Source organism: Bufo gargarizans, chromosome 4, assembly GCF_014858855.1.
Source record: "Bufo gargarizans isolate SCDJY-AF-19 chromosome 4, ASM1485885v1, whole genome shotgun sequence".
Taxonomy (NCBI): Eukaryota; Metazoa; Chordata; class Amphibia; order Anura; family Bufonidae; genus Bufo; species Bufo gargarizans.
The window spans coordinates 531,553,149-531,573,119 of record NC_058083.1 but is presented as its reverse complement, the minus strand read 5'-3'; the positions used below and the strand labels follow the sequence as shown (position 1 = coordinate 531,573,119).

At 49.7% G+C, this 19,971-nt stretch overlaps 1 protein-coding gene across 1 annotated transcript in view; it reads left to right on the top strand.

Annotated features, from left to right (window-relative positions):
• Positions 1–3,663: 3,663 nt before the first annotated feature.
• Positions 3,664–19,971, top strand: part of LOC122934735 (oocyte zinc finger protein XlCOF6-like) — a 44,745-nt gene continuing 28,437 nt past the window's right edge. The window contains exon 1 of the mRNA XM_044290406.1: positions 3,664–3,699. The gene's annotated coding sequence lies outside the window, so the exon portion shown is untranslated. The remainder of the gene's footprint in view (positions 3,700–19,971) is intronic.

Here is a 19,971-nt window from a genome sequence, read left to right as displayed (position 1 = left end):
GAAGTATCCCGTTATGGATTTCGCTACTATGGACCATAACGGAACGTCTTGTCGCGCGTTCCCGTACATAGACTTCAGCGGGAACGCGCGACAAGACGCCCCAAAGAAGCTCATGTACTTCTTGGGGTGTCGGGCGTTTTACAGCGCGATCGTACGCGCTGTAAAACGCTCAGGTGTGAACCCAGCCTTAGAATCCATAACGGGATACTTTGATAACCTGAACTTGAACTTTAGACGCCGAACTTAAAACAGAAGTTCGCTCATCTCTATTCATAAGCATATCCAGCACATTTAGTGAGTAATTGTCAGTGCATCTGGGTATTTATCAGGAGACATATATAAAGCAGACAATACTGGTAATTCCAGTCTTGCACGTTTTGAAAGCGTGGATTGAGTGGCTATACCCATACAATTGTCCAGGTTTAGCCTGACGAATTCATATATTATTAATAAAATTTCTTTTAAGCGTGTATTCAGGCAGTTAAAGATATTCTCACGCGCCATATTTTTTTTACATATTGCCAAACTTTGACCCATGACTAGGGTTGAGCGAACTCAAACTGAAAAATTCGGGTTCGTACCGAACTTTAGGATTTTTGGACCTCTGACCCGAACCCGAACTTTTCAGTAAAAGTTTGAGTTCAGTGTTCAGCGAGTTAATGGCGCTTTTTGAAAGGCTGCAGAGCAGCCAATCAACAAGCGTTTTACTCTTGTGTCCTTTGAAGCCATCACAGCCATGCCTACTATTGGCCAGTGCAGCATGTGACCCAGCCTCTATATAAGCTGGAGTCACGTAGCGCCGCACGTCACTCTGCTCTGATTAGTGTGGGGATAGGATGCTGCTGCTGTGAGGGAGAGAATAGGAAAGAATCTTTCATCTGAAGTGCTTGTTAACTCAGCGACCTCAAAAACCAAGAAAGGTCTCTGGCTCCTCCTGCTTTCTCTTCTGCTGCAGTCTCGGCCTTTTCAGCCACCTCTGGAGTGACAGTGGCACCTGCCACCCCGCAAACAGAGGATCTGCCAGCAACACCACCACCTGGGTCCCCAAGCATCTCCACAATGTCCCACAGAAGTGTTCAGCTCTCCATCTCCCAAACACTAGAGCGGAAGAGGAAGTACCCCCCTACCCACCCGTGATCCCTGGCCTTTGAAATGCTGTCATTTCGTGGAGACTGAGATTTTTAAAAGCCTTATGGCTGTCCCACAGTACGTCGTGCCTAGCCACCACAACTTTTCCAGGCGAGCCATCCCTTCCCTGCATAACTAAGTGGGGGACAAAATCAGGTGTGCACTGCGCAACACCATCTGTGGCAAGGTCCACCTAACTACGGATACGTGGACCAGGAAGCACAGTCATGGACGTTATATCTCCCTAACAGCACACTGGGTAAATGCAGTGGCGGCTGGACCTGAGGCGGATAGCAGTTTGGCGCATGTCCTTCCACCACCGAGGATTGCAGGGCGCTTCAGTTTGCCTCCTGTTGCTTCCTCCTCCTACTCTGCTTCCTCATCCTCTACCAGCTCCTCATCTGGTCAGCGTAATACCTTCATCACCAACTTCAGCACAGCCAGAGGTAAACGACAGCAGGCAGTTCAAAAACGTATCTGTTTGGGGGACAAACCCCACACCGCGCAGGAGCTGTGGATGAGCATGGAACAACAGACCTAGGAGTGGTTTGTGCCAGTGAGCCTCAAGCCCGGCCTGGTGGTGTGCTATAAGGGGCGAAATAATAGCTCTGGGACTAGCCGGTTTGACACACATCCCTTGCTTGGCGCATGTGCTGAATTTGGTGGTGCAGAGGTTTCTTAAAAATGACCCCGATATGTCAGAGCTGCTGCAGAAAGTGCAGGCCATCTGTGCACTCTTTCGGCGCTCTCACTCTGCTTCTGCTCGCTTGTCAGCGCTGCAGCGTAACTTCGGCCTTCCAGCTCACCGCCTCATATGCGACGTGCCCACAAGGTGGAACTCCACCTTGCATATGCTGGCCAGACTGTGCGAGCAGCAGCAGGCCATAGTGGAGTTTCAGCGGCAGCACGCACGGGTCAGTCGCACTACAGAACAGCACCACTTCACCACCAATGACTGGGCCTCCATGCGAGAACTGTGTGCCTTGTTGCGCTGTTTCGAATACTCCACCAACATGGCCAGTGCCGATAACACCGTTCTCAGCGTTACTATCCCACTTCTATGCCTCCTTGAAAAAACGCTTCTGGCGATGATGGAAGAGGATGTGGCACAGGAGGAGGAGGAAGTGGGATTATTTCATAGGGTTTCCGGCCAGTAATTCACAAGTGGCTCCGAGGGTGGGTTCCTGCACCCACAAACGCCAGGTACACAATTGTTCAGCCAGGGCACAGTTCTGGAGGATGAGGAGGAGGAGGAGGAGGAACCATGTTCACAGCAGGGTGGCACCCAAACCAGCTCATGGCCATCACTGGTGCATGGATGGGGGGGATACAAAAGACACAAATGATACACCTCCCACAGAGGACAGCTTTTCGTTGCCTCTGGGCAGCCTGGCACACATGAGCGATTACATGCTGCAGTGTCTCCGCAACGACCGCCGAGTTGCCCACATTCTAACTTGTGCTGATTACTGGGTGGCGACGCTGATAGATCCCCGTTACAAGGACAACGTACCATCCTTAAATCAGTCACTGGAGCGTGATCGTAAGATGCACGAGTACAAGTGGCTATATACGTGCTAATTACACATGCCCCGTGCAGCTAGCACGTATATACCTGTTATGGCACCTCTCTAATCCAAGCGCTACAAAGCTTGGAAACCATGGGGAATGGTCTGTGTGAGAGAGGGGAACCATGGGGCGCGGTCTGTGTTAAAGTAGGGGAACCATGGGGAGCGTTCTGTGTGAGAGAGGCGGAACCATGGGGAGCGTTCTGTGGGAGAGAGGGGGAACCATGGGGAGCGTTCTGTGTGAGAGAGGCGGAACCATGGGGAGCGGTCTGTGTGACAGAGGAGGAACCATAGGGAGCGGTCTGTGTGAGAGAGGGGGAACCATGGGGAGCGGTCTGTGTGTGAGAGAGGAGGAACCATGGGGAGCGGTCTGTGTGAGAGAGGGGGAACCATGGGGAGCGGTCTGTGTGAGAGGGGGAACCATGGGGAGCGGTCTGTGTGACAGAGGAGGAACCATAGGGAGCGGTCTGTGTGAGAGAGGGGGAACCATGGGGAGCGGTCTGTGTGACAGAGGAGGAACCATAGGGAGCGGTCTGTGTGACAGAGGGGGAACCATGGGGAGCGGTCTGTGTGAGAGAGGGGGAACCATGGGGAGCGGTCTGTGTGAGAGAGGGGGAACCATGGGGAGCGGTCTGTGTGAGAGAGGGGAACCATGGGGAGCGGTCTGTGTGAGAGAGGGGGAACCATGGGGAGAGGTCTGTGTGAGAGAGGGGGAACCATGGGGAGCGGTCTGTGTGAGAAAGGGGGGAACCAGGGGGAGCGGTCTGTGTGAGAGAGGGGGAACCATGGGGAGCATTTCCTTCTAGTCTCTGCTGTATATTGGAGGAGGCTACACTAATTTATCCTAGTGACTTCAGGACCTTTGATGATGTCATGGTCATGTGATCAGTCACATGAGGGGAGGAGTAAAGCACTGGAGGTTTTTCACTGTTCAGCACTTTCTGTCATGTGACCAGTGTGACGTCATCGCAGGTCCTGCAGCCCCAGGAGGTGAGATCTGCAGGTCAGTTATTGGACTTGGTTCTGGGTTTATTAGAATGGAGCGGTTCTATAGGTAATATATATAGCAGGTCCAGCCAGCAGGGGGCAGCACCGGCCATAGAGAGTCTCTGCTCACATGATGAGAGTTCTCCTCAGACATGTCTGCTCTCCCCCTGGAATATTAGGAGACCCCCAGACCCCTGTAAGAGGGGCTGTTCTCCTGGATTAGAGGGGTCTTCCATCACACAATGTTCTGTGATATCACTAGGATATGGAGTCAGTGTGTGATCGGTGGGGACAACCTCTTCTAGATGAAGGGGCTGCAGCGCTGTGTCCTCTCCTCACTGTCCCTGCACAGCGGAGGCCGGAGCTCTAATGAGTAGGGACTGTGGAGGAGACTCAGCAGTAAAGCAGCTCTGCAGCCTCTTCATTCCCAGGATTAGTGGGGTCCTGATAGAGGCGAGCCCCCACCTACCGCACACTGATGACCAGTCCTAGCGATAGAACCTCATGTTATGTGACGGGAATAGCCCTTTAATGCTGGTGATATTGGGGGTTCAGTGATGGCCGCAGGGATTGGGGTTTGCACAGTTGGGGGTAAATAATTGCACACACATGTGATAGTAACAAACCTGCAGCTGTGCGAGCAGCAGGACAAACCCCGGATCCATCACTGACCCCGGAGCACAACACCAGCGATTAGAGGAAAGAGGCGACTGACAGGACGGGGACAGGACTTCTCTTCATCTCCTTCCTGACCTGCGCTGATGATGGACATATTGGTGGATCTGGTGGCTGCTGTCGATGCTCTTGTGAGATCAGCAGGAGTCCGTCTGTATTCTGCTTATTTCACACCAGCGATACGGATTGTGTCAGGAGCTGAGAAAACGGATGGTTTTACACACAAGGTCAATCAGTGTTGTCTGTGGTTGTATCACCGTGACCGCAGCGACCAACGTGTAACACATAAGGGCTCGTCTCCTCAGTTCTGCTCTGTCTGGATGAGTTGTTCGGATCGTCAGTTGCGCTCGGTTTGTGTCGGTTTCATCAGGTTTCAGTTATTTATTTCCCAGGAAATGTAATGGAAACATGGCTGACAACAGCGAGGTCTATTAACCCTTTCTACCCCGGGCCATTTTTTGCTAATCCGACATGTGTCACATTATGTGGTGATAACTCTGGAACACTTTTACTTATCCAGCCATTCTGAGACTGTCTTCTCCTGATACATTGTACTTCACGACAGTGCGAAATTTTAATCAATATATTTTTCCTTTAGTCATAAAAAAATCCCAAATTTACCAAAAATTTAGAAAAATTCAGGAGGGCGGGCAAAGGCAGAGGCTGGGGAGGAGTAAAGTGAAAAGAAGGCAGAGCAGCCTGGGCTCCTGCACACCAAACGCCGCCCCTGGGCACTTGCGAGTGCTCATTTGCATATGAATTAAACTCCGTTTTTCCTGCTGGTGCAAGTCTAAAGACAAAGACAAAGTGTCACTACCAGAGCTTTGAGACGTTCTCACAGCTCTGTTTCTCCACCCCTGTGATGATGTCACGTAGAGCTAGGAGGAGTTCTCACTGCGATGTTTCTCCACCCCTGTGATGAGGTCTTTACTCCCAGCTGTTCCTCCTGCATTTGATTTCCCTGCCTTTAAATCACCCCTCCTCCTATTGTAGGGCGTGGATTATATTTCTCATTTCAGTTGTAGCTCTTGCCTGAGTATCTTCACTTGTAAGTGAAGTAATCAGTTCACTGGACCTGTGTTCTGCTGCAGCAAGCACTCCGGATATTGCCAGCGGCCCTTGGATCCGTCTTCTCTGCGGCTGCAGCTCCATCAGCTAAGTGTGCAGACTTTGTTGTGTACCTGGTGATTTCCTGACTGGATCTAAAGTGGCCACGGTTCCCTCCATATTCTGAGCAGGGCACCGGTGGCCGTGCCCCTTCCACTATTGTAGGGGTTACAGTGGGCATCAGTCTTAGGTACGCGGGCATGCCTCGTTCCACCATTTGGATCCGGGCATGTGCTTTAGCAGCATAGGGAGAGCTTTGAGGGTCTGACAGGGGTCACCCTTTATCTTCCCTAGTTTGGGTCCGGTCAGTAGCTCTTTGTTCTGTGTATACTCTTGTTGCTCACAAACAGCCGTGACATTATAATCCACCAAAACTGTCCTTTTTGACATGGATCCGCTTTCTGGCCTGGTTGACCGCATGCAGGGTCTTTCTTTGGAAGTAGCGGATCTCCGTCAATCTATGACTCAGCTTCAAGCATTGGGCTCTGCTCCGGCTCATGGAGTCTGTTGCGAACCAAAGGTCTCACTTCCGGAAACGTTCTCCGGGGGCAGTGAGAATTTTGTTCGCTTCAGAGAGGCATGCAAACTCCATTTTTGCTTGTGTCCCCACTCCTCTGGTAAGGAGGAGCAGAGGGTGAGGATTGTCATCTCCCTGCTCAGGGGTAATGCTCAGACTTGGGCTTTTTCGCTGCCATCAGGGGATCCCTCCCTTCGATCCGTGGAAAGATTTTTTGTGGCCCTGGGGCAGATATATGATGACCCGGATCGTGTTGCTCTGGCCGAATCGAACTTACGTGTTTTATGCCAGAACAAACTGTCTGCGGAGCTTTATTGTTCTGAATTTCGGAGATGGGCAGCTGATTCAGGCTGGAATGATGCTGCACTCCGGAGTCAGTTCTGTCATGGTCTCTCAGAGAGATTGAAAGATGCGTTTGCTTTCCATGAGAGACCAACGTCCTTAGAGTCTGCCATGTCATTGGCGGTACGCCTTGACAGGCGTCTAAGAGAAAGAAACGAGACCTCTCTGTCCAGCCATTGTCAGTCTAGGGGCAATGGTGCGGACTCATTCAGTGTGCAGGGGCCTCATCCTGTCTCGCTCCCCTCTGAGGAGGAGCCCATGCAGCTAGGTCGACTTGCCCCTGATAAAAGAGGATTTAGTCCTCAGAATATGGTGTGTTTTTGTTCTGGGGGCATAGGTCATTTGGCAAATGTTTGTCCGTCTAGGAGATTCCTGAACTGTACTAAGAGCGATAATAAGAGAAAAACCTCAAGAGGTAAATCGTCAAATTCTGCTTCATCTGCTACTTTGGGCAAAGTTGATGTAAGAATTGATGCTTTTCCTCTGACCTGCAGTTCCCGTTTTCTCCTGTCTGTCAGGGTGGCGCTAGAGAGCAAAGTCATTTCTTGTGAGATTTTTGTCGATAGTGGAGCGGCCGTCAATCTTATTGACACTCAATTTGTAGCCATGCATGGTTTTCAGGTTTGCACATTAGAAAAGGATATACCTGTTTTTGCTATTGACTCTGCTCCACTCTCGCAGAGATCTCTGAAGGGCATTGTTCACAATATCCGGCTAGCTGTAGGTGACACTCATGTGGAGGATATATCTTGTTTTGTCCTTAACGGATTGCCTTCTCCTCTAGTTTTGGGGTTACCCTGGCTCACTAGACATAACCCCACTATTGATTGGCAAGGAAGGCAAATAAATGAGTGGAGTGACTTTTGTAGAGAGAATTGTCTCACAGCGACTTTTGTAGAGGTGTCTACTAAAACTGTGCCATCATTTCTCTCTGATTTCTCGGACGTGTTTTCCGAGAGCGGTGTTCAGGAGCTACCTCCTCACCGGGAGTTTGACTGTCCCATTAACCTCATTCCCGGCGCCAAGCTGCCAAAAGCACGCCTCTACAATCTCTCACAACCGGAAAGAATCGCAATGCGAACCTATATCTCCGAGAGTCTCGATAAGGGGCATATTCGTCCCTCAAAGTCACCTGTTGCCGCGGGTTTTTTTTTTTGTTAAAAAAAAAGATGGCTCTCTGAGACCTTGCCTAGATTTTAGGGAGCTGAACCGTATCACGATTCGCGATCCCTATCCCCTTCCTCTGATCCCGGACCTCTTCAACCAAATTGTTGGGGCCAAGGTCTTTTCCAAATTGGATTTGAGAGGCGCGAACCTGGTCAGGGTCAGAGAGGGGGATGAATGGAAAACGGCCTTTAATACCCCTAACGGGCATTTCGAGAATCTCGTTATGCCTTTCGGCCTGATGAATGCTCCGGCCGTCTTTCAGCATTTTGTTAATAGTATTTTCTACCATTTAATGGGGAAATTTGTATTGGTGTATCTTGATGATATTTTGATTTTTTTCCCCTGATGTTCAGACCCATCAGGATGATCTTTTTCAGGTTCTGCAGATTCTGCGGGAAAATAAATTGTACGCCAAGCTGGAGAAATGTCTTTTCATGGTACCGGAGATTCAATTTCTGGGTTTTCTCCTCTCTGCTTCTGGTTTTTGCATGGATCCGGAGAAGGTCCGTGCTGTACTTGAGTGGGAGCTTCCTGAGAATCAGAAGGCATTAATGCGCTTTCTGGGTTTTGCGAACTACTACAGAAAGTTCATTTTGAATTATTCCTCTGTTGTCAAACCCCTTACTGACATGACAAAAAAGGGGGCGGATTTTTCCTCTTGGTCAGAGGAGGCGCTTGCAGCCTTTTCTAAGATTAAAGAGAGTTTTGCGTCTGCTTCCGTCTTGGTGCATCCCGATGTTTCCTTACCTTTTATTGTTGAGGTGGATGCTTCCGAGGTGGGTGTGGGTGCAGTTTTGTCCCAGGGCCCTTCTCCTGCCAAATGGCGACCCTGTGCCTTTTTCTCTAAAAAACTCTCCCCGGCAGAGAGAAACTATGATGTGGGAGATAGGGAGTTGTTGGCCATCAAGTTGGCTTTCGAGGAATGGCGCCATTGGTTGGAGGGGGCCAGGCACCCTATCACCGTTTTTACCGACCATAAGAATCTGGCATACTTGGAGTCGGCCAGGCGTATGAATCTGAGACCGGCCAGATGGTCTCTGTTCTTCTCCAGATTCAATTTTGTCGTTACATTCCGCCCTGGGATCAAAAATGTGAAGGCTGATGCTCTCTCTCGCTGTTTTCCGGGAGGAGGAAACTCCGAGGACCCGGGTCCCATTTTGGCGGAGGGGGTAGTTGTTTCTGCTCTATATTCCAATTTGGAGGCCGAGGTCCAGGCTGCCCAGACTGAGGCACCTGCCCGTTGTCCTTCTGGGAAGTTGTTCGTGCCTCCTGAGCTACGTCACAAACTCTTCAAGGAGCATCATGATACGGTTCTTGCTGGTCACCCCGGGAGTAGAGCCACGGTAGATCTCATTGCTCGGAGATTTTGGTGGCCAGCTCTTCGTAAGTCGGTGGAGGGTTTTGTGGCTGCTTGTGAGACGTGCGCTCGCGCTAAGGTCCCTCGTTCACGACCTTCAGGTTCCCTTCTCCCGTTACCCATACCTTCCCGTCCTTGGACACACCTGTCTATCGACTTTATCACGGATCTTCCTCGGGGAAGTCGGTGATCCTGGTGGTCGTGGACCGTTTTAGCAAGATGGCTCATTTCGTTCCTTTCCCTGGTTTACCCAATGCTAAAACGTTGGCGCAAGCTTTTGTCGACCATATTGTTAAATTGCACGGCATTCCCTCTGATATTGTTTCCGATAGAGGCACGCAGTTTGTGTCCAGGTTCTGGAAGGCTTTCTGTTCCTGCCTGGGGGTTCGGCTGTCCTTCTCTTCTGCTTTTCACCCGCAGTCGAATGGTCAGACTGAGCGCCTCATTCATAATCTGGAGACATATTTGCGCTGTTTTGTGGCAGAGAACCAGGAGGATTGGTGTTCATTTCTCCCTCTTGCTGAGTTTGCTTTGAACAACCGTCGTCAGGAATCTTCTGATAAGTCACCATTCTTTGGTGCATATGGGTTCCATCCGCAGTTTGGGACATTCTCGGGAGGGGCTCTTTCTGGTTTACCTGAGGAGGAGAGATTTTCCTCGTCTTTGTCTACCATTTGGCAAAAGATTCAGAGTAATCTTAGAAAGATGAGTGAGAAGTATAAGCGTGTGGCTGATAAGAGACGTGTGCCTGGTCCGGACCTGAATGTGGGTGATCTGGTGTGGTTGTCTACAAGAAATATTAAACTGAAGGTTCCCTCCTGGAAATTGGGTCCCAAGTTTATTGGGCCTTATAAAATTTTGTCAGTCATCAATCCTGTTGCCTTCCGTCTTGATCTTCCACGGGTTTGGAAGATACATAATGTATTTCACAGATCTCTCTTAAAACCATATGTCCAGCCCACGGTACCCTCCTCTTTGCCTCCTCCTCCGATTTTGGTTGATGGCAATCTGGAGTTTGAGGTTTCCAGAATTGTGGACTCTCGCATTGTCCGCGGTTCTCTTCAGTACCTCGTTCATTGGAAGGGTTATGGTCCTGAGGAGAGGATGTGGGTTCCGGTGTCGGACATTAAAGCCACTCGCCTCATCAGGGCATTTCATAGGGCTCATCCTGAGAAGGTGGGCCCTGGGTGTCCGGAGTCCACCCGTAGAGGGGGGGGGGTACTGTCACTACCAGAGCTTTGAGACGTTCTCACAGCTCTGTTTCTCCACCCCTGTGATGATGTCACTTAGAGTTTGGAGGAGTTCTCACTGCGCTGTTTCTCCACCCCTGTGATGAGGTCTTTACTCCCAGCTGTTCCTCCTGCATTTGATTTCCCTGCCTTTAAATCACCCCTCCTCCTATTGTAGGGCGTGGATTATATTTCTCATTTCAGTTGTAGCTCTTGCCTGAGTATCTTCACTTGTAAGCTATCAGTTCACTGGACCTGTGTTCTGCTGCAGCAAGCACTCCGGATATTGCCAGCTGTCCTTGGATCCGTCTTCTCTGCGACTGCAGCTCCTTCAGCTAAGTGTGCAGACATTGTTGTGTACCTGGTTATTTTCTGACTGGATCTGAGGTGGCCACGGTTCCCTCCATATACTGAGCAGGGCACCGGTGGCCGTGCCCCTTCCACTATTGTAGGGGTTACAGTGGGCATCAGTCTTAGGTACGCGGGCATGCCTCGTTCCACCATTTGGATCCGGGCATGTGCTTTAGCAGCATAGGGAGAGCTTTGAGGGTCTGACAGGGGTCACCCTTTATCTTCCCTAGTTTGGGTCCGGTCAGTAGCTCTTTGTTCTGTGTATACTCTTGTTGCTCACAAACAGCCGTGACACAAAGGTACCATTACAATCCTGTATAGATGCGCTACAGAGCCATGTATATGGCCATATGGAGGTGACAGACTCCCTTTAATGACCCAATTTTAGTAACTACACCCCTCAAACCATTCAAAACTGATGTTACAAACTTTGTTATCCCTTTAGGTGCTCCACAAGAATTAAAGAAAAATTTCATTTTTATGCAGATTTTTCATGTTAATCAATTTTTTTCTTGCAACACAGCAAGGGTCAACAGCAAACTAAACCCGAATATGCATTACGCTGATTCTGCAGTTTACAGAAATACCCCATATGTGGTGGTAAACTGCTGTCAGGGCACATGGCAGTGGTCAGAAGGAAAGGAGCGCAGATTTGGATGGATTGGTTTATGGGCGCCATTGGTTTTAACTTTTTGAGGGATTGTCTTATGTGGACGCTCATTTTTGGGGAAATGAGGTGACCTTTTCATTGGTACCATTGTAGGGTACGTAAGTAGGGATGAGCGAACTCGAACTGTATAGTTCGGGTTCGTACCGAATTTTGGGGTGTCCGTGACACGGACCCGAACCCGGACATTTTCGTAAAAGTCCGGGTTCGGGTTCGGTGTTCGTCGCTTTCTTCGCGCTTTTGTGACGCTTTCTTGGCGCTTTTTGAAAGGCTGCAAAGCAGCCAATCAACAAGCGTCATACTACTTGCCCCAAGAGGCCATCACAGCCATGCCTACTATTGGCATGGCTGTGATTGGCCAGAGCACCATGTGACCCAGCCTCTATTTAAGCTGGAGTCACATAGCGCCGCCCGTCACTCTGCTCTGATTAGCGTAGGGAGAGGTTGCGGCTGCGACAGTAGGGCGAGATTAGGCAGATTAACTCCTCCAAAGGACTTGATTAACTGATCGATCTGCAGCTGTGGATCATTGAGCTGCTGATCCTCAATTGCTCACTGTTTTTAGGCTGCCCAGACCGTTTGTCAGTCACATTTTTCTGGGGTGATCGGCGGCCATTTTGTGTCTTGTGGTGCGCCAGCACAAGCTGCGACCAAGTGCATTTAACCCTCAATGGTGTGGTTGTTTTTTGGCTAAAGCCTACATCAGGGTGAAGCTGTCACACCAAGTGCATTTAACCAGCAATAGTCTGTTCATTTTTTGGCCATATACAAAATCAGGGGCAAGCTGCGCCTGTCACCAAGTGCATTTAACCCTCAATGGTGTGGTTGTTTTTTGGCTAAAGCCTACATCAAGGTGAAGCTGTCACACCAAGTGCATTTAACCAGCAATAGTCTGTTCATTTTTTGGCCATATACTAAATCAGGGGCAAGCTGCGCCTGTCACCAAGTGCATTTAACCCTCAATGGTGTGGTTGTTTTTTGGCTAAAGCCTACATCAGGGTGAAGCTGTCACACCAAGTGCATTTAACCAGCAATAGTCTGTTTATTTTTTGGCCATATCCCAGTCTAATTCTGTCACTAAATCCATACCGGTCACCCAGCGCCTAAATACTAGGCCTCAAATTTATATCCCGCTAAATCTGTCCTTAGTGCTGTAGCTGGGCGAGTTATTTAGTGTCCGTTCAAGCACATTTCTTGTTCTGGGTTGAAATACAATTCCCAATTTAGCAATTTCATAATTTAGTGGTTTCTGCTATATCAGAGCTATTTGAAATCTATCCCTAAAAGGGTATATAATATTCAAGGTGCACATTGGGTCATTCAGAATAACTTCACACACACCCGCTACTGTGTATTTCCAAGTCTAATTCTGGCACTAAACCCATACCTGTCACCCAGCGCCTAAATACTAGGCCTCAAATTTATATCCCGCTAAATCTGTCCTTAGTGCTGTAGCTGGGCGAGTTATTTAGTGTCCGTTCAAGCACATTTCTTGTTCTGGGTTGAAATACAATTCCCAATTTAGCAATTTCATAATTTAGTGGTTTCTGCTATATCAGAGCTATTTGAAATCTATCCCTAAAAGGGTATATAATATTCAAGGTGCACATTGGGTCATTCAGAATAACTTCACACACACCCGCTACTGTGTATTTCCAAGTCTAATTCTGGCACTAAACCCATACCTGTCACCCAGCGCCTAAATACTAGGCCTCAAATTTATATCCCGCTAAATCTGTCCTTAGTGCTGTAGCTGGGCGAGTTATTTAGTGTCCGTTCAAGCACATTTCTTGTTCTGGGTTGAAATACAATTCCCAATTTAGCAATTTCATAATTTAGTGGTTTCTGCTATATCAGAGCTATTTGAAATCTATCCCTAAAAGGGTATATAATATTCAAGGTGCACATTGGGTCATTCAGAATAACTTCACACACACCCGCTACTGTGTATTTCCAAGTCTAATTCTGGCACTAAACCCATACCTGTCACCCAGCGCCTAAATACTAGGCCTCAAATTTATATCCCGCTAAATCTGTCCTTAGTGCTGTAGCTGGGCGAGTTATTTAGTGTCCGTTCAAGCACATTTCTTGTTCTGGGTTGAAATACAATTCCCAATTTAGCAATTTCATAATTTAGTGGTTTCTGCTATATCAGAGCTATTTGAAATCTATCCCTAAAAGGGTATATAATATTCAAGGTGCACATTGGGTCATTCAGAATAACTTCACACACACCCGCTACTGTGTATTTCCAAGTCTAATTCTGGCACTAAACCCATACCTGTCACCCAGCGCCTAAATACTAGGCCTCAAATTTATATCCCGCTAAATCTGTCCCTAGTGCTGTAGCTGGGCGAGTTATTTAGTGTCCGTTCAAGCACATTTCTTGTTCTGGGTTGAAATACAATTCCCAATTTAGCAATTTCATAATTTAGTGGTTTCTGCTATATCAGAGCTATTTGAAATCTATCCCTAAAAGGGTATATAATATTCAAGGTGCACATAGGGTCATTCAGAATAACTTCACACACCCGCTACTGTGCATTTCCAAATCTAATTCTGTCACTAAACCCATACCTGTCACCCAGCGCCTAAATACTAGGCCTCAAATTTATATCCCGCTAAATCTCTCGTTACCGCTGTCCTGTTGTGGCTGGGAAAGTTATTTAGTGTCCGTCAAAGCACATTTTTGTTCTGGGTTGAAATACAATTCCCAATTTAGCAATTTCATAATTTAGTCGTTTCTGCTATATCAGAGCTATTTGAAATCTATCCCTAAAAGGGTAGATCATATTGAAGGTGCACATAGGGTCATTCAGAATAACTTCACACACACCCGCTACTGTGTATTTCCAAGTCTAATTCTGTCACTAAATCCATACCGGTCACCCAGCGCCTAAATACTAGGCCTCAAATTTATATCCCGCTGAATTTGAATACAATACATTGGGCCAAATAATATATTTGTTGTTGTGGTGAACCATAACAATGAGAAAAACATCTAGTAAGGGACGCGGACGTGGACATGGTCGTGGTGGTGTTAGTGGACCCTCTGGTGCTGGGAGAGGACGTGGCCGTTCTGCCACATCCACACGTCCTAGTGTACCAACTACCTCAGGTCCCAGTAGCCGCCAGAATTTTCAGCGATATATGGTGGGGCCCAATGCCGTTCTAAGGATGGTAAGGCCTGAGCAGGTACAGGCATTAGTCAATTGGGTGGCCGACAGTGGATCCAGCACGTTCACATTATCTCCCACCCAGTCTTCTGCAGAAAGCGCACAGATGGCGCCTGAAAACCAACCCCATCAGTCTGTCACATCACCCCCATGCATACCAGGGAAACTGTCTCAGCCTCAAGTTATGCAGCAGTCTCTTATGCTGTTTGAAGACTCCGCTGGCAGGGTTTCCCAAGGGCATCCACCTAGCCCTTCCCCAGCGGTGAAAGACATAGAATGCACTGACGCACAACCACTTATGTTTCCTGATGATGAGGACATGGGAATACCACCTCAGCATGTCTCTGATGATGACGAAACACAGGTGCCAACTGCTGCGTCTTTCTGCAGTGTGCAGACTGAACAGGAGGTCAGGGATCAAGACTGGGTGGAAGACGATGCAGGGGACGATGGGGTCCTAGACCCCACATGGAATGAAGGTCGTGCCACTGACTTTCACAGTTCGGAGGAAGAGGCAGTGGTGAGACCGAGCCAACAGCGTAGCAAAAGAGGGAGCAGTGGGCAAAAGCAGAACACCCGCCGCCAAGAGACTCCGCCTGCTACTGACCGCCGCCATCTGGGACCGAGCACCCCAAAGGCAGCTTCAAGGAGTTCCCTGGCATGGCACTTCTTCAAACAATGTGCTGACGACAAGACCCGAGTGGTTTGCACGCTGTGCCATCAGAGCCTGAAGCGAGGCATTAACGTTCTGAACCTGAGCACAACCTGCATGACCAGGCACCTGCATGCAAAGCATGAACTGCAGTGGAGTAAACACCTTAAAACCAAGGAAGTCACTCAGGCTCCCCCTGCTACCTCTTCTGCTGCTGCCGCCTCGGCCTATTCTGCTGCTGCCGCCTCGGCCTCTTCCTCCGCCTCTGGAGGAACGTTGGCACCTGCCGCCCAGCAAACAGGGGATGTACCACCAACACCACCACCACCACCTCCGTCACCAAGCGTCTCAACCATGTCACACGCCAGCGTTCAGCTCTCCATCTCACAAACATTTGATAGAAAGCGTAAATTCCCACCTAGCCACCCTCGATCCCTGGCCCTGAATGCCAGCATTTCTAAACTACTGGCCTATGAAATGCTGTCATTTAGGCTGGTGGACACAGACAGCTTCAAACAGCTCATGTCGCTTGCTGTCCCACAGTATGTTGTTCCCAGCCGGCACTACTTCTCCAAGAGAGCCGTGCCTTCCCTGCACAACCAAGTATCCGATAAAATCAAGTGTGCACTGCGCAACGCCATCTGTGGCAAGGTCCACCTAACCACAGATACGTGGACCAGTAAGCACGGCCAGGGACGCTATATCTCCCTAACTGCACACTGGGTAAATGTAGTGGCAGCTGGGCCCCAGGCGGAGAGCTGTTTGGCGCACGTCCTTCCGCCGCCAAGGATCGCAGGGCAACATTCTTTGCCTCCTGTTGCCACCTCCTCCTTCTCGGCTTCCTCCTCCTCTTCTTCCACCTGCTCATCCAGTCAGCCACACACCTTCACCACCAACTTCAGCACAGCCCGGGGTAAACGTCAGCAGGCCATTCTGAAACTCATATGTTTGGGGGACAGGCCCCACACCGCACAGGAGTTGTGGCGGGGTATAGAACAACAGACCGACGAGTGGTTGCTGCCGGTGAGCCTCAAGCCCGGCCTGGTGGTGTGTGATAATGGGCGAAATCTCGTTGCAGCTCTGGGACTAGCCAATTTGACGCACATCCCTTGCTTGGCGCATGTGCTGAATTTGGTGGTGCAGAAGTTCATTCACAACTACCCCGACATGTCAGAGCTGCTGCATAAAGTGCGGGCCGTCTGTTCGCACTTCCGGCGTTCACATCCTGCTGCTGCTCGCCTGTCTGCGCTACAGCGTAACTTCGGCCTTCCCGCTCACCGCCTCATATGCGACGTGCCCACCAGGTGGAACTCCACCTTGCACATGCTGGACAGACTGTGCGAGCAGCAGCAGGCCATAGTGGAGTTTCAGCTGCAGCACGCACGGGTCAGTCGCACTACAGAACAGCACCACTTCACCACCAATGACTGGGCCTCCATGCGAGACCTGTGTGCCCTGTTGCGCTGTTTCGAGTACTCCACCAACATGGCCAGTGGCGATGACACCGTTATCAGCGTTACAATACCACTTCTATGTCTCCTTGAGAAAACACTTAGGGCGATGATGGAAGAGGAGGTGGCCCAGGAGGAGGAGGAGGAGGAGGAAGAGGGGTCATTTTTAGCACTTTCAGGCCAGTCTCTTCGAAGTGACTCAGAGGGAGGTTTTTGGCAACAGCAGAGGCCAGGTACAAATGTGGCCAGCCAGGGCCCACTACTGGAGGACGAGGAGGACGAGGATGAGGAGGAGGTGGAGGAGGATGAGGATGAAGCATGGTCACAGCGGGGTGGCACCCAACGCAGCTCGGGTCCATCACTGGTGCGTGGCTGGGGGGAAAGGCAGGACGATGACGATACGCCTCCCACAGAGGACAGCTTGTCCTTACCCCTGGGCAGCCTGGCACACATGAGCGACTACATGCTGCAGTGCCTGCGCAACGACAGCAGAGTTGCCCACATTTTAACCTGTGCGGACTACTGGGTTGCCACCCTGCTGGATCCACGCTACAAAGACAATGTGCCCACCTTACTTCCTGCACTGGAGCGTGATAGGAAGATGCGCGAGTACAAGCGCACGTTGGTAGACGCGCTACTGAGAGCATTCCCAAATGTCACAGGGGAACAAGTGGAAGCCCAAGGCCAAGGCAGAGGAGGAGCAAGAGGTCGCCAAGGCAGCTGTGTCACGGCCAGCTCCTCTGAGGGCAGGGTTAGCATGGCAGAGATGTGGAAAACTTTTGTCAACACGCCACAGCTAACTGCACCACCACCTGATACGCAACGTGTTAGCAGGAGGCAACATTTCACTAACATGGTGGAACAGTACGTGTGCACACCCCTCCACGTACTGACTGATGGTTCGGCCCCATTCAACTTCTGGGTCTCTAAATTGTCCACGTGGCCAGAGCTAGCCTTTTATGCCTTGGAGGTGCTGGCCTGCCCGGCAGCCAGCGTTTTGTCTGAACGTGTATTCAGCACGGCAGGGGGCGTCATTACAGACAAACGCAGCCGCCTGTCTACAGCCAATGTGGACAAGCTGACGTTCATAAAAATGAACCAGGCATGGATCCCACAGGACCTGTCCGTCCCTTGTCCAGATTAGACATTAACTACCTCCCCATAACCATATATTATTGGACTCCAGGGCACTTCCTCATTCAATCCTATTTTTATTTTCATTTTACCATTATATTGCGAGGCTACCCAAAGTTGAATGAACCTCTCCTCTGCCTGTGTGCTAGGCCTAAATATATGCCAATGGACTGTTGCAGTGGTGGGTGACGTGAAGCCTCATTCTCTGCTATGACATGCAGACTAATTCTCTGCTGACATGAAGACAGATTCTCTGTTACGGGACCTCTCTCCTCTGCCTGTGTGTGTGCTGGGCCTAAATATATGCCAATGGACTGTTGCAGTGGTGGCTGACGTGAAGCCTCATTCTCTGCTATGACATGCAGACTAATTCTCTGCTGACATGAAGACAGATTCTCTGTTACGGGACCTCCCTCCTCTGCCTGGGTGCTGGGCCTAAATATATGCCAATGGACTGTTGCAGTGGTGGCTGACGTGAAGCCTCATTCTCTGCTATGACATGCAGACTAATTCTCTGCTGACATGAAGCCAGATTGTCTGTTACGGGACCTCCCTCCTCTGCCTGGGTGCTGGGCCTAAATATATGCCAATGGACTGTTGCAGTGGTGGCTGACGTGAAGCCTCATTCTCTGCTATGACATGCAGACTAATTCTCTGCTGACATGAAGACAGATTCTCTGTTACGGGACCTCTCTCCTCTGCCTGTGTGTGTGCTGGGCTTAAATATATGCCAATGGACTGTTGCAGTGGTGGCTGACGTGAAGCCTCATTCTCTGCTATGACATGCAGACTAATTCTCTGCTGACATGAAGACAGATTCTCTGTTACGGGACCTCTCTCCTCTGCCTGTGTGTGTGCTGGGCCTAAATATATGCCAATGGACTGTTGCAGTGGTGGCTGACGTGAAGCCTCATTCTCTGCTATGACATGCAGACTAATTCTCTGCTGACATGAAGCCAGATTGTCTGTTACGGGACCTCTCTCCTCTGCCTGTGTGTGTGCTGGGCCTAAATATATGCCAATGGACTGTTGCAGTGGTGGCTGACGTGAAGCCTCATTCTCTGCTATGACATGCAGACTAATTCTCTGCTGACATGAAGACAGATTCTCTGTTACGGGACCTCCCTCCTCTGCCTGGGTGCTGGGCCTAAATATATGCCAATGGACTGTTGCAGTGGTGGCTGACGTGAAGCCTCATTCTCTGCTATGACATGCAGACTAATTCTCTGCTGACATGAAGACAGATTCTCTGTTACGGGACCTCCCTCCTCTGCCTGGGTGCTGGGCCTAAATATATGCCAATGGACTGTTGCAGTGGTGGGTGACGTGAAGCCTGATTCTCTGCTATGACATGCAGACTGATTCTCTGCTGACATGAAGCCAGATTGTCTGTTACGGGACCTCCCTCCTCTGCCTGGGTGCTGGGCCTAAATATATGCCAATGGACTGTTGCAGTGGTGGCTGACGTGAAGCCTCATTCTCTGCTATGACATGCAGACTGATTCTCTGCTGACATGAAGCCAGATCCTCTGTTACGGGACCTCTCTCCTCTGCCTGTGTGTGTGCTGGGCCTAAATATATGCCAATGGACTGTTGCAGTGGTGGCTGACGTGAAGCCTCATTCTCTGCTATGACATGCAGACTGATTCTCTGCTGACATGAAGCCAGATTCTCTGTTACGGGACCTCTCTCCTCTGCCTGTGTGTGTGCTGGGCCTAAATATATGCCAATGGACTGTTGCAGTGGTGGCTGACGTGAAGCCTCATTCTCTGCTATGACATGCAGACTAATTCTCTGCTGACATGAAGACAGATTCTCTGTTACGGGACCTCCCTCCTCTGCCTGGGTGCTGGGCCTAAATATATGCCAATGGACTGTTGCAGTGGTGGCTGACGTGAAGCCTCATTCTCTGCTATGACATGCAGACTAATTCTCTGCTGACATGAAGACAGATTCTCTGTTACGGGACCTCTCTCCTCTGCCTGGGTGCCGGGGCCTAAATATCTGAGAATGGACTGTTCCAGTGGTGGGTGACGGGAAGCCAGATTCTCTGCTATGGAACCTCTCTCCAATTGATTTTGGTTAATTTTTATTTATTTAATTTTTATTTTAATTCATTTCCCTATCCACATTTGTTTGCAGGGGATTTACCTACATGTTGCTGCCTTTTGCAGCCCTCTAGCTCTTTCCTGGGCTGTTTTACAGCCTTTTTAGTGCCGAAAAGTTCGGGTCCCCATTGACTTCAATGGGGTTCGGGTTCGGGACGAAGTTCGGATCGGGTTCGGATCCCGAACCCGAACATTTCCGGGATGTTCGGCCGAACTTCTCGAACCCGAACATCCAGGTGTTCGCTCAACTCTATACGTAAGACTTTTTGATCACTTGGTATTACACTTTTTGTAAAGGCAAGGTGAAAAAAGGCGTAGTTTGTAAAAAAAAAAAGTTTTAAAGTATTCACCTGAG